At 49.6% G+C, this 13,063-nt stretch overlaps 1 protein-coding gene across 1 annotated transcript in view; it reads left to right on the forward strand.

Annotated features, from left to right (window-relative positions):
• Positions 1-1,068: 1,068 nt before the first annotated feature.
• PABPC1 (poly(A) binding protein cytoplasmic 1) overlaps positions 1,069-13,063 on the forward strand; it is a 169,388-nt gene continuing 157,393 nt past the window's right edge. The window contains exon 1 of the mRNA XM_063924208.1: positions 1,069-1,395. The gene's annotated coding sequence lies outside the window, so the exon portion shown is untranslated. The remainder of the gene's footprint in view (positions 1,396-13,063) is intronic.

Raw genomic sequence — 13,063 nt, forward strand, 5'->3', positions numbered from 1 at the left:
CTATCTTTTCATCACATCTCTAATCAAAACTCACAAAATTTTCAGGAGTGTATACTGCTGCACCTGTGTATATTGCCCACATGTACCCTTTGGCTCATATATTGCATGTAAATCTGGCTCTGGTGCTAGCCAGTTCCTCCTGAGCAATTTAGCTCACCGCACATCCCTGAAACACACACAGTATATTGGGGGTCATTTATATATATATATATATATATATATAGGTAGTATAGTGTGTAGTGTGTTTGTGCATTTACAAGGTATGTCTTCAGTCGGACTTTTGTGTGAAACAGGCTCAACAGGCCTAAATCAGATGCGGTTGTCCTTGCTGCTGTCATTGCAGTATTTTGCCGTATGCAATTGCGGTTATATGCTAATATGGGCAGAAGTAACCTGAGCATAGGGACGCCCACTGTCATTGCATTATTTCTGTCCATGGTGTCAAGTTGCTAATACATCGATACTATCATCGCACATCGGGTCATGTGGCCTCTGAAGACGCACAGGTTGAGCTGCTCTCCCGGGACTCTGAGGGCTCTCCAGTCTACCTGATCGCAGCTGCTAAAACAGCATCTGAATGACCATGACACGCCTGCGTTTACCCGACCACTCCCCGTCCCACCCCCAAACGCTGTCTTCCTGTCACTCACTTTGCAACTAATTCCTCAGTGCGACCGCCATCGCAATTCACTCACTGCACGCGTGACTGCGGCTCAGACACATGCGCAGTAAGAAAACATCGATCAATGTGCGTACAATAGCTGCTTTGTGACCGCATCGGAAACCTGGCCCAATATGTGCATTTGTTTCTATTCTAATAGGAAAAAATGAATAATACATGAGTGTTGAATGTGCCGGGTTGCAGACAGAGACTACTATTGCTGGTCTTGCAATTGTACTGGACTGTCCCGGAGGGCTGCCATGTGCTGGCAGCAGGAAGGAGCCCGTCTGACCTATCAACTGTGAAAGGAGCAGTTGGGAAGCGGTTAAACAGTTTTTCTGAGGGTAGAGAGAGAGAGAGAGAGAGAGAGAGAGAGAGACAGAGACAGAGACAGAGACAAGGAGAGTGACATTTTCACTAGAGGACAGCGATAATCCCCTGTGTCACTGTACTTGGGGAAAGAGGCGCTGGTTCTGGACTCCGTGAAGGAGCTGTAGTTTAGTCGCTGTGAACAGTGACCCATCCAGTGGAGAGGTGGAAACCACTGTTTGCGGAGGGCAGAGCTGAAGCTGGGTGGCGCTCTGCAATCCACAAGACTGTATAGAGGACAGTGAGAGAGGCGGCCACCGGCTGTAGGATCCGCGTCAGGCAGTACAGAGGTGGCAGCGATTTGGATGGGAGGAGTTACCAGTCCTGCCAGTGAAAAAGTATTCCTGCTGCGCGGATTGGAGAAGGTATCTCAGCTAAGTAATCCTTGCAACCATTAAGAGGGGCGAGCTTAGTGCAACTCCCTGGGTATACCTGATATCTGCTAAGGATAATTTGACCTGTCACTACACACATAGGGGGTAATTCCAAGTTGATCGCAGCAGGAAATTTTTTAGCAGTTGGGCAAAACCATGTGCACTGCAGGGGAGGCAGATGTAACATGTAACAGATGTGAGTAGCTCCCCACCAGCGCAGCTCCTGCGTGCTGTCAGGGAGCTACTTGTCGCTGCCCGGGTCGCAGCGGCTGCGTGTGATGTCACGCAGCTGCCGCAGCCCCCCCCCCCAACGGTCCAGGCATGCTTGCATTGCCCGGACCGCCCCCTCCCGCCCAGCGACCACCTCTACCTGACAATCAGGCAGAGGCGATCGCTAGCTAAAGACAGCCATCGGCTGTCTGGCATGCACTGGCGCACTGCGGCGCTGGCGCATGCGCAGTTCAGACCCGATCGCTGCTGAATGACCCCCCATGTGCACTGCAGGGGGGGCAGATATTACATGTGAAGAGAGAGTTAGATTTGGGTGGGATGTGTTCAAACTGAAATATAAATTGCAGTGTAAAAATAAAGCAGCCAGTATTTACCCTGCACAGAAACAAAATAACCCACCCACATTTAACTCTCTCTACACATGTTATATCTGCCCCATCTGCAGTACACATGGTTTTGCCCAACTGCTAACAAATTTGCTTCTGCGATCAACTCTGAATTACCCCCGTAGGCTCCTTTCCTTCAGCATAAGCATACCTCCAACTGTCCCGATTTCAGCTTCAGATTAATTGGACACTGTCCTGCTGTCCCTCCTGCGGGTTGCAGTGGCCCGCGGGCGGGGGTGGGGGGTTGGGGGGGGCTGATGGGAGATCCTGTGATCACCGCTGCTCTGCAAAGCAGCCGGTGATCACACTGAATAGATGCCGTGCGCATGCACACTGCATCTGTCAGCGCAAGGAGGGGAGCCGAGGGCTGTCCATCAGCTCATGGAGCGCTGGACATGCCCCCAAAATGACGAAAATGCGGGGTCACTGCAATAGGCCACGCCCCTTGCCGTGAGACTCTGCCCCTTTCCTCGAAGCTACGTCCCCTTGTAAGCCTCCAGTGCGGCATGTCCCGGTTCCAGAGGGGCAGAAGTTGGGAGGTATGCATATGTATGTTTACAGCTAAGAAAGTGACAAGGAAAAGTCCTTAGAGGCTTAGACCATACTTGCCTACTCTCCCGGAAGCTGCGGGAGGCTCACGTTTTTTTTGGGTAGCCACATCCTGCTCACACCCTAGTGATGCGGGCAGGATGGAGAGATAATCTCCCGTTTTCGCGGGTCCATGGGGTGGGGAAGGGGTTAAAATGACGCAAATCGCTTGATGATGTCACAGCTCGCCCCCCAAAGTCTCCTGCAGTGTCTCCTCTTCGGGAGAAGCCCGGAGAGAAGAAATTTAAAGTAAGCTAGTCATACTTGCCGACTTTTGGGCTTCTCTCTCCGGGAGAGAGGAGCCGGTCGGCTCAGCAGTGGGACAGGCAGTGAGGTGACGTGCAGAGGGGGGCGGGCCAGAGGCAGAACGGGGGCAAGTATGAAGCAAGTATGCCTTAGACCAGGGGTGTCAAACTCGCGGCCCTCCAGCTGTTGTGAAACTACACATCCCAGCATGCCTTGCCATCTATTTTGTATTAGGGACGGCTGCAACTGTGGCAGGGCATGCTGGAATGTGTAGTTCCAAAACAGCTGGAGGGCCACGAGTTTGACACCCCTGCCTTAGACTATTAATATGTAATAAAGAGACACAGTTTGCCATATGCTACCTTACACGATAGACCCTCATTATTCAAAAATAGTAAAATGTAATAAACGCTTCCAATTTCTAATATATTTGTACCATGCTCAATAGCATTACTTGCTGTTGTGACACTTACAGTAGCTCCTCATATACTATTCCTTTGTAGGAAATTTCATAAGAAAGGCGCTCTGTAAAGGGACGTCTGTTCAACCTGTCTCAGTATAGAGAAAGAGCCATTGGAAAGCTACACTGTTGTTTGGTTCTCAAAGAGATACTAGATATTGTTCTGTATAGTGTAGAGTTATGCTACGCTAGGCTATAAGCTGTTAGACAAATTAGCAAATGTGTGATACAAGGAAATTGTCAAGATAATTTGTTTATGCAGCCAGGCTGTTGACAGTCTTGCCACTCACAGCCAATCAGCAGCTTGTTCCCACAGTAGCGGCCACTGATTGGCTGACGGCTCTGCAAGTGACAAAACTCTCAATGGTTCCACCACTTGTGGGAGCCGTGCTGTATGTACAGCCCTGGGGGATCCTCGAGAGGGAGGCCCCCTTTATTGGGGGATGCCCACTCTCCGAGGAATCCCAAGGGTGTGGTGATTAGTTGGGGGGATGAATGCTTTGGCCTGGGGACCCTTAAGAGCCCGTTGCTGGTTTATTGAAATATTGGGGACCCCCACACCGTTCTTTCTCCATATTTCCTAAACCAGGACTGTCTCACACAGCCCGGTGCTAGTTATGCTTTTGGGGGGACCACGCTGTTTATTTTTATTTTTTATTAACCCTTTAATTCACTTACAACACAAAAGCCTGCATGGATCTCACTGATCCATACAGGCTTCAGGTGAGTGTATTGGTATAGTCAATTGTGTTGCGATTTTGGTGCAAGTTTGCAAACATGATGTCAATGTTAATCCAACGATGTATGGTCCGATGGCGAGATGCCTTCATTTGGTATGTGAATTAATGTTTGACATGCGATTTCTGTGTGATATCCATGTGATTTAGCCCTTAGTAAATCTCTGATTTGCAAAATCAGGGGTTTATCACTGGAAAAATTGCTAATCAGCAAAATTTGTCCCTTAGTGAATCCTTCCCCCCCAATCTGTTATCAAATATGCCGGTCTCCTGTGGCTCCATTTGCCATGCAGGCTCAAGTTCTGGTATCCAGTACAGCATCAGCAAGCCACGCTCCTGTAGCCAGACGCTTCAGACGAGAAATTGAGAATCCTCCACCACATTCAACTGTTTAAAACAGAGACTAAGGAGAACATTTACTAAGCAGTGATAAGAGCGGAGAAGTGAGCCAGTGGAGAAGTTGCCCCATCAACCAATCAGCAGCTCTGTATAATTTTATAGTATGCAAATTATAGATGTTACTTCAGTGCTGATTGGTTGCCATAGGCAACTTCTCCACTGGCTCACTTCTCCGCTCTTATCACTGCTTAGTAAATGTCCCCCTAAGTTTAAAAGATAATTTAAACAGACTGTCCTTAGTGTAAATCAATTAGAATTTAGATTTCTTTTTTTTTTACAAATAGCACATCTACAATAACAGTGTTATAGGCCATAGAGTAAGGTAGTACAGTATGTACATTGCCGTATATCAGGGAACGGTATCAATGAGTTATTAGACCCCTATAGCATATTTAAAAAAGATACAATCTATATAACAAGAGAATTATCATAAATTATATGCCTACATCATAAAAATACATTAAATGTTAAATGATTATCAGTTGGTATCCGGTCAGGATCCTGGTGTTAGGGATCCCGGCAGTTGGAAAACCGACGTGGGGATCCCAACATGGATCGAAATACTGTTACAGGGATCCCGACATGGACGAAAATGCCGGCGCTGGGATCCTGAACGTTGGGATCCGAAACGAACGTTGGGATCCGAAACGAACGTCGGCGCTGGTAAGCCGCACTGGGTAGGGTTAGGATTAGGCTGCGGGGGAAGGGGAGGTTGGGGTCAGGCTGTGGGCAGGGAGGGTTAGGGAGGTTAGGATTAGGGATAGTATACTCAACACTTGGGTGTCAGGATCCTGAGCGTAGGGATGCTGTAGTTGGCATTCTGACTGCAGGTATCCCGAGCGCTAGTATCCCGATACTATCCCCATGAGTCCACAAGGTAATATTTTATCGCTATCTCCTTCTCTAATATTTTGGAGTATATGATCAATTATTACATGCTTATTACAAGTCGCATTGGGACAGATGCATGAACCTGGAGAAGGGATAAAAAAGTGATAAAGCAGTGATAAGTGCAAGGTGATAACGCACCAGCCAATCATTACGGATTTGAAAAATGACAGGAGCTGATTGGCTGGTGCTTTATCATCTTGCACTTATCACGGCTTTATCCCTTTTTTATCCCTTCTCCAGGCTTAATACATCTGCCCCATTGTGTCTGGCAACAGGTTGCTTTGATATCATGCCATTAAGTGCCGCTCTAATCGCCGTTCTGTGATGGGCTAAAAGTTCTTTAAAAGACCATACAATCTTACCTATGTAATAGAAGCCACAAAGGCATTTGATCATAACGATGATAAACATACTTGTATAAGTCAACATCATACTTGCCTACTCTCCTGCAAGTTGCAGGAGACTGCCGATTTTTCAGGTAATACCCCACACCCATGGAAGAATGGCCCAGATCTGCATCCTGCCCACTTCCTTGTGATATGGGCAGTCTGCGGAGATTATTGGGGTTATTGGCGTATGTAGCCATCTGCGTTCATCTCTGCACAGGCTGGAGGCCACCCAGCACAGGGCAAGGCCTCCCAGCATGTGTGAGGCTATGCGGACGCATTGCGGACACATCAGATCTAAAGTTGTGTCAGGAGGTCAGCGACCATTTCTTTTATAGGAGCGGCTGTGTGTGGTGTCATGTAGCCACCCCGAAAATGGTCCTGGCCCACCCCTGTTCACCCTGCCCCCCCAACGCCGTTTCGCCGCCCCACAAACTCCCGCTGCTGTCAATCCCATTGCTGTAGCATACATCAGGGATGCGACCGCAAAGTGTGTTTCCGCCATCGGCAAACTGCGTCTGCGGGTCGCATCAGTGGCCGGGTCTGAATGACCCTCTATTTGCAGCTCTGTATGAGGGCGGGGCTAAATGAAGTGAATCTGCTGCATTTAACTCCTCCCTGTTGATCCACAACTTGTGGCATTGCCATAGTGGGGACGGGGCCTAGTGATGTGACAGCCCAGCCCCGCCCCTAAAGGTGTCCTTGCACCATAAAAGTATGGTCAACATGTGTCTGATGTCATACTTGCAATCGGTATGAGGATGATAAAAAAAACTTTCATGTCAATCATATGTCGGCAACTGGTGCATCCTATGCACTTATAGCATCCACCTGTCTTTTTCTGTGTCGCATTCTTGGTGATTAAATGGTCAGTAATGTCTGTTATGACTGTGAAGTCCCTAATATTCTTCCACTGTTTGTAACAGGGCATAATATTTCATTGCTTGCCATTTTCAAGATCTTTATCTTGCTGTATGATAGGCCCAGTGGCATATCTATAATTGTTGCAGTGTGTGCAATGCACACAGGCCCCACGGGTCCAGGGGGCCTACACCGCACACACTGCACCCATTTTTTCAGTACTCAGCTCCTCAGAGGTGCTACGGCAGCCCTGCAAAATCAACCGGGGAAAATGGTGCGGCGGTCCTTTTTCCAGAGTTTTGCTCATGCGCTGTAGACTCTAGCACCACGCTAGAGTCTATTAGTGCCCGGCGCAGTGACACACTACACTGCCCGGCGCAGTGGCACACTACACTGCCCGGCGCAGTGACACACTACACTGCCCGGCTGCCAGCATGAGAGAGGTGGGGGCCCTGGCTGGAGACTGCACACGGTCCTTCTGCTCTCTAAGGCCCTCATTCTGAGTTGATCGCTCGCTAGCTGCTTTTAGCAGCAGTGCAAACGCTAAGCCGCCGCCCTCTGGGAGTGTATCTTAGCTTAGCAGAAGTGCAAACAAAAGGATCGCAGCATTGCTACAAAAAATTTTTGTGCAGTTTCAGAGTAGCTACAGACCTACTCCTACCTTGCGATCACTTCAGACAATTTAGTTCCTGTTTTGACATCACAAACACGCCCTGCGTTCGGCCAGCCACTCCCCCATTTCCCCAGCCACTCCTGCGTTTTTATCTGGCACACCTGCGTTTTTACACACACTCCCCGAAAACGGCCAATTACCACCCAGAAACACCCACTTCCTGTCAATCACTCAACGATCAGCAGTGCGACTGAAAAGCATCGCTAGAGCTTGTGTAAAACTACATTGGCTTTTGTGAAAGTACGACGTGCGTGTGCAGTGCGGCCCATACGCATGTGCAGAAATGCCGATTTTTAGCCTGATCGCTGCGCTGCGAACAACGGAATGACCCCCTTAGGGCCTAATTCAGATCTAATCACAGCAGCAAATTTGTTAGCAGTTGGGCAAATCCATGTGCACTACAGGTGGGGCAGATATAACATGTGCAGAGAGAGTTAGATTTGGGTGGGGTGTGTTCAAACTGAAATCTAAATTGTAAGAATAAAACAGCCAAAATAACCCACCCAAATCTAAATCTCTCTCTGCAAATGTTATATCTGTCCCCCCTGCAGTGCACATAGTTTTGCCCAACTGCTAACTAATTTGCTGCTGCGATCAACTCTGAATTACCCCCTATGTGCACTGCAGGTGGGGTAGATATAACATGTGCAGAGAGAGTTAAGGGGGGTACTCACGGAGAGATCCATGCTTAAAATCTAAGATCACTTGTGTGTAGCCCCCTCAGCGATAGCGATGCGCGGCCCCGCACATTGCTATCACTGGTGCTAGACAATCTAGCACGTCGCTCATTTCACCCGCTGGGTGAAATGAGCGGCCCCCCGTCCTTCCCCGCATCGCTCAGCACACATCTCTCCCGTCTATATAGGCCTTTAGATTTGGGAGGGTTATATTGTTTCTGTGCGGGGTAAATACTGGCTGCTTTATTTTTACACTGCAATTTAGATTTCAGTTTGAACACACCGCACCCAAATCTAGCTCTCTCTGTACATGTTATATCTGCCCCCCCCCCTCCCGCAGTGCACACGGTTTTGCCCGGGTGTAGTAGGGTATGCCAGGGGCCGGGCTCCCGGCGGCCAGCATACCGGTGCCGGAATCCCGACCACCAGCATACCGACAGCTGGGCGAGCACAAATGAGCCCCTTGCGGGCTTGCTGTGCTCGCCACGCTGCGGGCACGATGGCGCGCTACGCTATCTATTCTCCCTCCAGGGGGGTCGTGGACCCCCAAGAGGGAGAAAAAGTGTCGGTATACTGTGCGCCGGGATCCCGACAGCCGGCAAACCGAAGACCATCCATTTTGCCCATTAGCTAACAAATTTGCTGGTGCAAACTAGACCATTAACACGCTCCTGGATAGGCCAAAGGGATCTTGTCATTTTTTCTATGATCTTATATATATATATATATATATATATATATATATATATATATATATATATATAAAGTGACAAGGGACGCACTCACCAGTCTTCTTCAATAGTGAAAATAAGATTTCTTTAGTACAGCTTACATAATTTAGAGGGTCCAGGTCAACGTTTCGGTCCTCTATGGAACCTTTGTCAAGACCAAAATTTCAGGCTGCCATCTCACATTATATACTGTATATAGAATAGATGCCTACAAGAATTCGCAATGTTAGGTATTCATCACTATGATGTGTACAAGGTTAAAGACAACACAATAAGAACAGTGTACACACACAAGCTATATAAGTTAAGGGTTTAGCAAACAATCAGGTGGATAACATTTACGGAAGCTGGAAATGTTCTTACTGATTCCGCATGTTAATAACAAGTTATGAGGTTCTCTACTCTTAATAGCTTTTTGTGAAGGCATCATTTCCGAGTATGGTATAAAGGGGTTTTCTCAGAAGGCGTAGTATTGCAGATATCCTTGTGAAAGTGCTTTTCAAGACTTCAGATAGTCTTAATGACCATGCAACAAACGGGCAGTCAGTACCTGTTGTGAGCTCTGTGCTTGTTGTAGGCGGACAGGAATCCGGCTGCTCAGTGCTCTCCTGTCCCTGAGCTGTGTGAGGTATCTCATACCCTTTTTCCACTGACAAGAAATCCCGGGTAATTGCACATGAACTTGTGATTTCTGTCTGTGGAAACTAGAGATGAGCGGGTTCGGTTCCTTGGAAACCGAACCCCCCCGAACTTCACCCATTTTACACGGGTCCGAGGCATACTCGGATTCTCCCGTATGGCTCGGTTAACCCGAGCGCGCCCGAACGTCATCATCCCGCTGTCGGATTCTCGCGAGATTCGGATTCTATACAAGGAGCCGCGCGTCGCCGCCATTTTTCACTCGTGCATTGGAAATGATAGTAAGAGGACGTGGCTGGCGTCCTCTCACTTTGTTTCAGGGGGCTGCATATCTTTATTCTGGGGACCAGCAGTATTATATAGGAGGAGTACAGTGCAGAGTTTTGCTGACCAGTGACCACCAGTATACGTTCTCTGCCTGAAAAACGCTCCAAATCTGTGCTCAGTGTGCTGCATATATCTGTGCTCACACTGCTTTATTGTGGGGACTGGGGACCACCAGTATTATATAGGAGTACAGTGCAGAGTTTTGCTGACCAGTGACCACCAGTATTATACGTTGTCTGTCTGAAAAACGCTCCATATCTGTGCTCAGTGTGCTGCATATATCTGTGCTCACACTGCTTTATTGTGGGGACTGGGGACCACCAGTATATTATATAGGAGGAGTACAGTGCAGAGTTTTGCTGACCACTTGACCACCAGTATACGTTGTCTGCCTGAAAAACGCTCCATATCTGTGCTCAGTGTGCTGCATATATCTGTGCTCACACTGCTTTATTGTGGGTACTGGGGACCACCAGTATATTATATAGGAGGAGTACAGTGCAGAGTTTTGCTGACCAGTGACCACCAGTATTATACGTTGTCTGCTTGAAAAACGCTCCATATCTGTGCTCAGTGTGCTGCATATATCTGTGCTCACACTGCTTTATTGTGGGTATGTAAGAGGTGCGGCTGCGCGTGTGGTGGTGCCTGCTGCCGTGCAGGTGTAGATTCGGTACTCACCAGGCGCCGCTCTCTCTCACCTTCAGGTACCGGAACCTTCAACGGACCTGGCAATCTTCAATCGGATCCGGACACGGCGATTCCCTCTCGGAGCTGACCGACGATCGAGCTGAGGAGAGAATAGGTTACCTCAAGGGGGGTATCGACCCTTCTTCCACTGGAAAAGGGGATACCCCAGGGGTGACCGCGACCTTCACCGGTTGGGTGAAAGGTCATCACCGGCACAAAGCCTCAGCTACCCAGATTTCACACACTCGCGCTCTCGCACGTAGTGTGATGAAAAGGATTCTCACGTCCGTGAGCAATCCCGACTCCGGCGCTCGGGGACAGACAAGGGACAATCGTACACGGATGCTACTCACCGTCACAAGTCTTGCACTCCGATCTTCTCCACTTACAGGTCCCTGTAAGGAGGCAAAGAGAAACAGCCGTGCAGGGCCAAGAACTACCCTAGTGTGCGTCCGCTACACTAGCTACATAAACAGAGCCCTCAAACTAGCTCGTGTGGGTGGTGCGACACAACTATGCACAACTTACACAACACAGACACTTTGCCCTGCACGGTAACAACATACATCACAATATCGGAATACCAGATCACACGGTGCTGTCCCTTTAAATCCCTCCCGCTGGAAAGGGGATGGGCGCCGCACGGCCTACCCACCTCCTGTACCTTCCCTTATGTGGGCACCAGGCCTGCCTACCTAAATACCTCAGGGTGGCCTGGGCCTAGCGCCCAGTGCCACCTTTATTCACCTCAGGGGTCTTATTCACTGGGCCTAGCGCCCCCTAGCTGCACACAGGCCAGAGGCCTGACTTCACCCACGGACCTAGCGCCCGCCTAACTTGTTGCCCGTTGGGTGACCTGGGCCTTGTACCCAGGGTCACCTTATATGTACCTACTGCCCAAAATACACTAGGGCCTAATGCCCTCTAATGTTCCCACAGGCCTATTGCCTGAATTGCCCCCGGGCCTAGTGCCCGCCTACTGCGCCGCTTTCTGGTAGCTTGGGCCTAATGCCCAAACCACCTAATCCAATGATGACCCCCAACCTCCTATCTGCGCCCAGGCCTAGTGCCCGAATTGTGCCCTCGGGCCTAATGCCCGTCCCTGATGGTCTAGGGAGGAAAAGGGGAGGGGGTGAGGGTAGCCTCACTGAGGCCTCACCTGATCCAGGGATCTCCGGTGCCCTCTTCTGCCGCTGACCCGTCCCGGCCAGCGGCGTCGCCTCCGCTGCTCCGCGTCCAGCCGCCGCTGGACATCTTCCTTCAGGAGCCCGACGTCTTCTGGCCTCTTCAGCGGCCGCCGTCTTCTTCTCCGCGCCGGACTCTCTTCTCCGCTCCGGCGCGCCGACCCTCTTCTCCAGGACCCGGCTGCTTTCTTCTTCGCGCTCTTCCGCGCGCGCGGTGTCTTCGGCTTCGGCCCGGCGTCTGACGTCAGACGCCGGGGGCGGGGCCTATGACGCGGCGAGCGCCGATTGGCTCGCCGCGCCCCTCTCCGATTGGCTGCCGCTCCGGGAGCCGCGATTGGCTCCCGGAGGGCGCCAACATTCAAATGCCCTCGCAGCCTCTGGTCCGGTGCAGGGAAAAGGGTAATCCCTGCACCGGACACCCGCCGCCACACCCTGACAGGCGCTGGGGACAGACAAGCTGTCCCAGCGCTGTCAGCGACGTTGTCCCGCAGGGGACACAGGCACCCTGGCTGCTGCTGGAATGTGTCCTGTAAAACAGGACACATTCCCACAGGTACTGGGGACCACCAGTATATTATATAGGAGGAGTACAGTGCAGAGTTTTGCTGACCAGTGACCACCAGTATTATACGTTGTCTGCCTGAAAAACGCTCCATATCTGTGCTCAGTGTGCTGCATAATATATCTGTGCTCACACTGCTTAATTGTGGGGACTGGGGAGCAGCTGTATTATATAGCAGGAGTACAGTGCAGAGTTTTGCTGACAGTGACCACCAGTATACGTTGTCTGCCTGAAAAACACTGCATATCTGTGCTCAGTGTGCTGCTTTATTGTGGGGACTGGGGACCACCAGTATAATATTATATAGGAGGAGTACAGTGCAGAGTTTTGCTGACCAGTGGCCACCAGTATTATACATTCTCTGCCTGAAAAACGCTCCATATCTGTGCTGCATTGTAGTATATAGTAGGAGTACAGTGCATAATTTTGCTGACCAAAAGTATATAATATATAGGAGTACGGTACAGAAGGCCACTGCTCTACCTACCTCTGTGTCGTCAAGTATACTATCCATCCATACCTGTGGTGCATTTCAGTTTTGCACAGTTTGCTGACCACCAGTATATAATATATAGCAGTACGGTACAGTAGGCCACTGCTCTACCTACCTCTGTGTCGTCAAGTATACTATCCATCCATACCTGTGGTGCATTTAAGTTTTGCACAGTTTGCTGACCACCAGTATATAATATATAGCATTACGGTACAGTAGGCCACTGCTCTACCTACCTCTGTGTCGTCAAGTATACTATACATCCATACCTGTGGTGCATTTCAGTTTTGCACAGTTTGCTGACCACCAGTATATAATATATAGCAGTACGGTACAGTAGGCCACTGCTCTACCTACCTCTGTGTCGTCAAGTATACTACTATCCATCCATACCTGTGGTGCATTTCAGTTGTGCGCAGCATATATAGTAGTAGGCCATTGCTATTGATACTGGCATATAATTCCACACATTAAAAAATGGAGAACAAAAATGTGGAG

Source organism: Pseudophryne corroboree, chromosome 5 (assembly GCF_028390025.1).
Source record: "Pseudophryne corroboree isolate aPseCor3 chromosome 5, aPseCor3.hap2, whole genome shotgun sequence".
NCBI classification, from domain to species: domain Eukaryota; kingdom Metazoa; phylum Chordata; class Amphibia; order Anura; family Myobatrachidae; genus Pseudophryne; species Pseudophryne corroboree.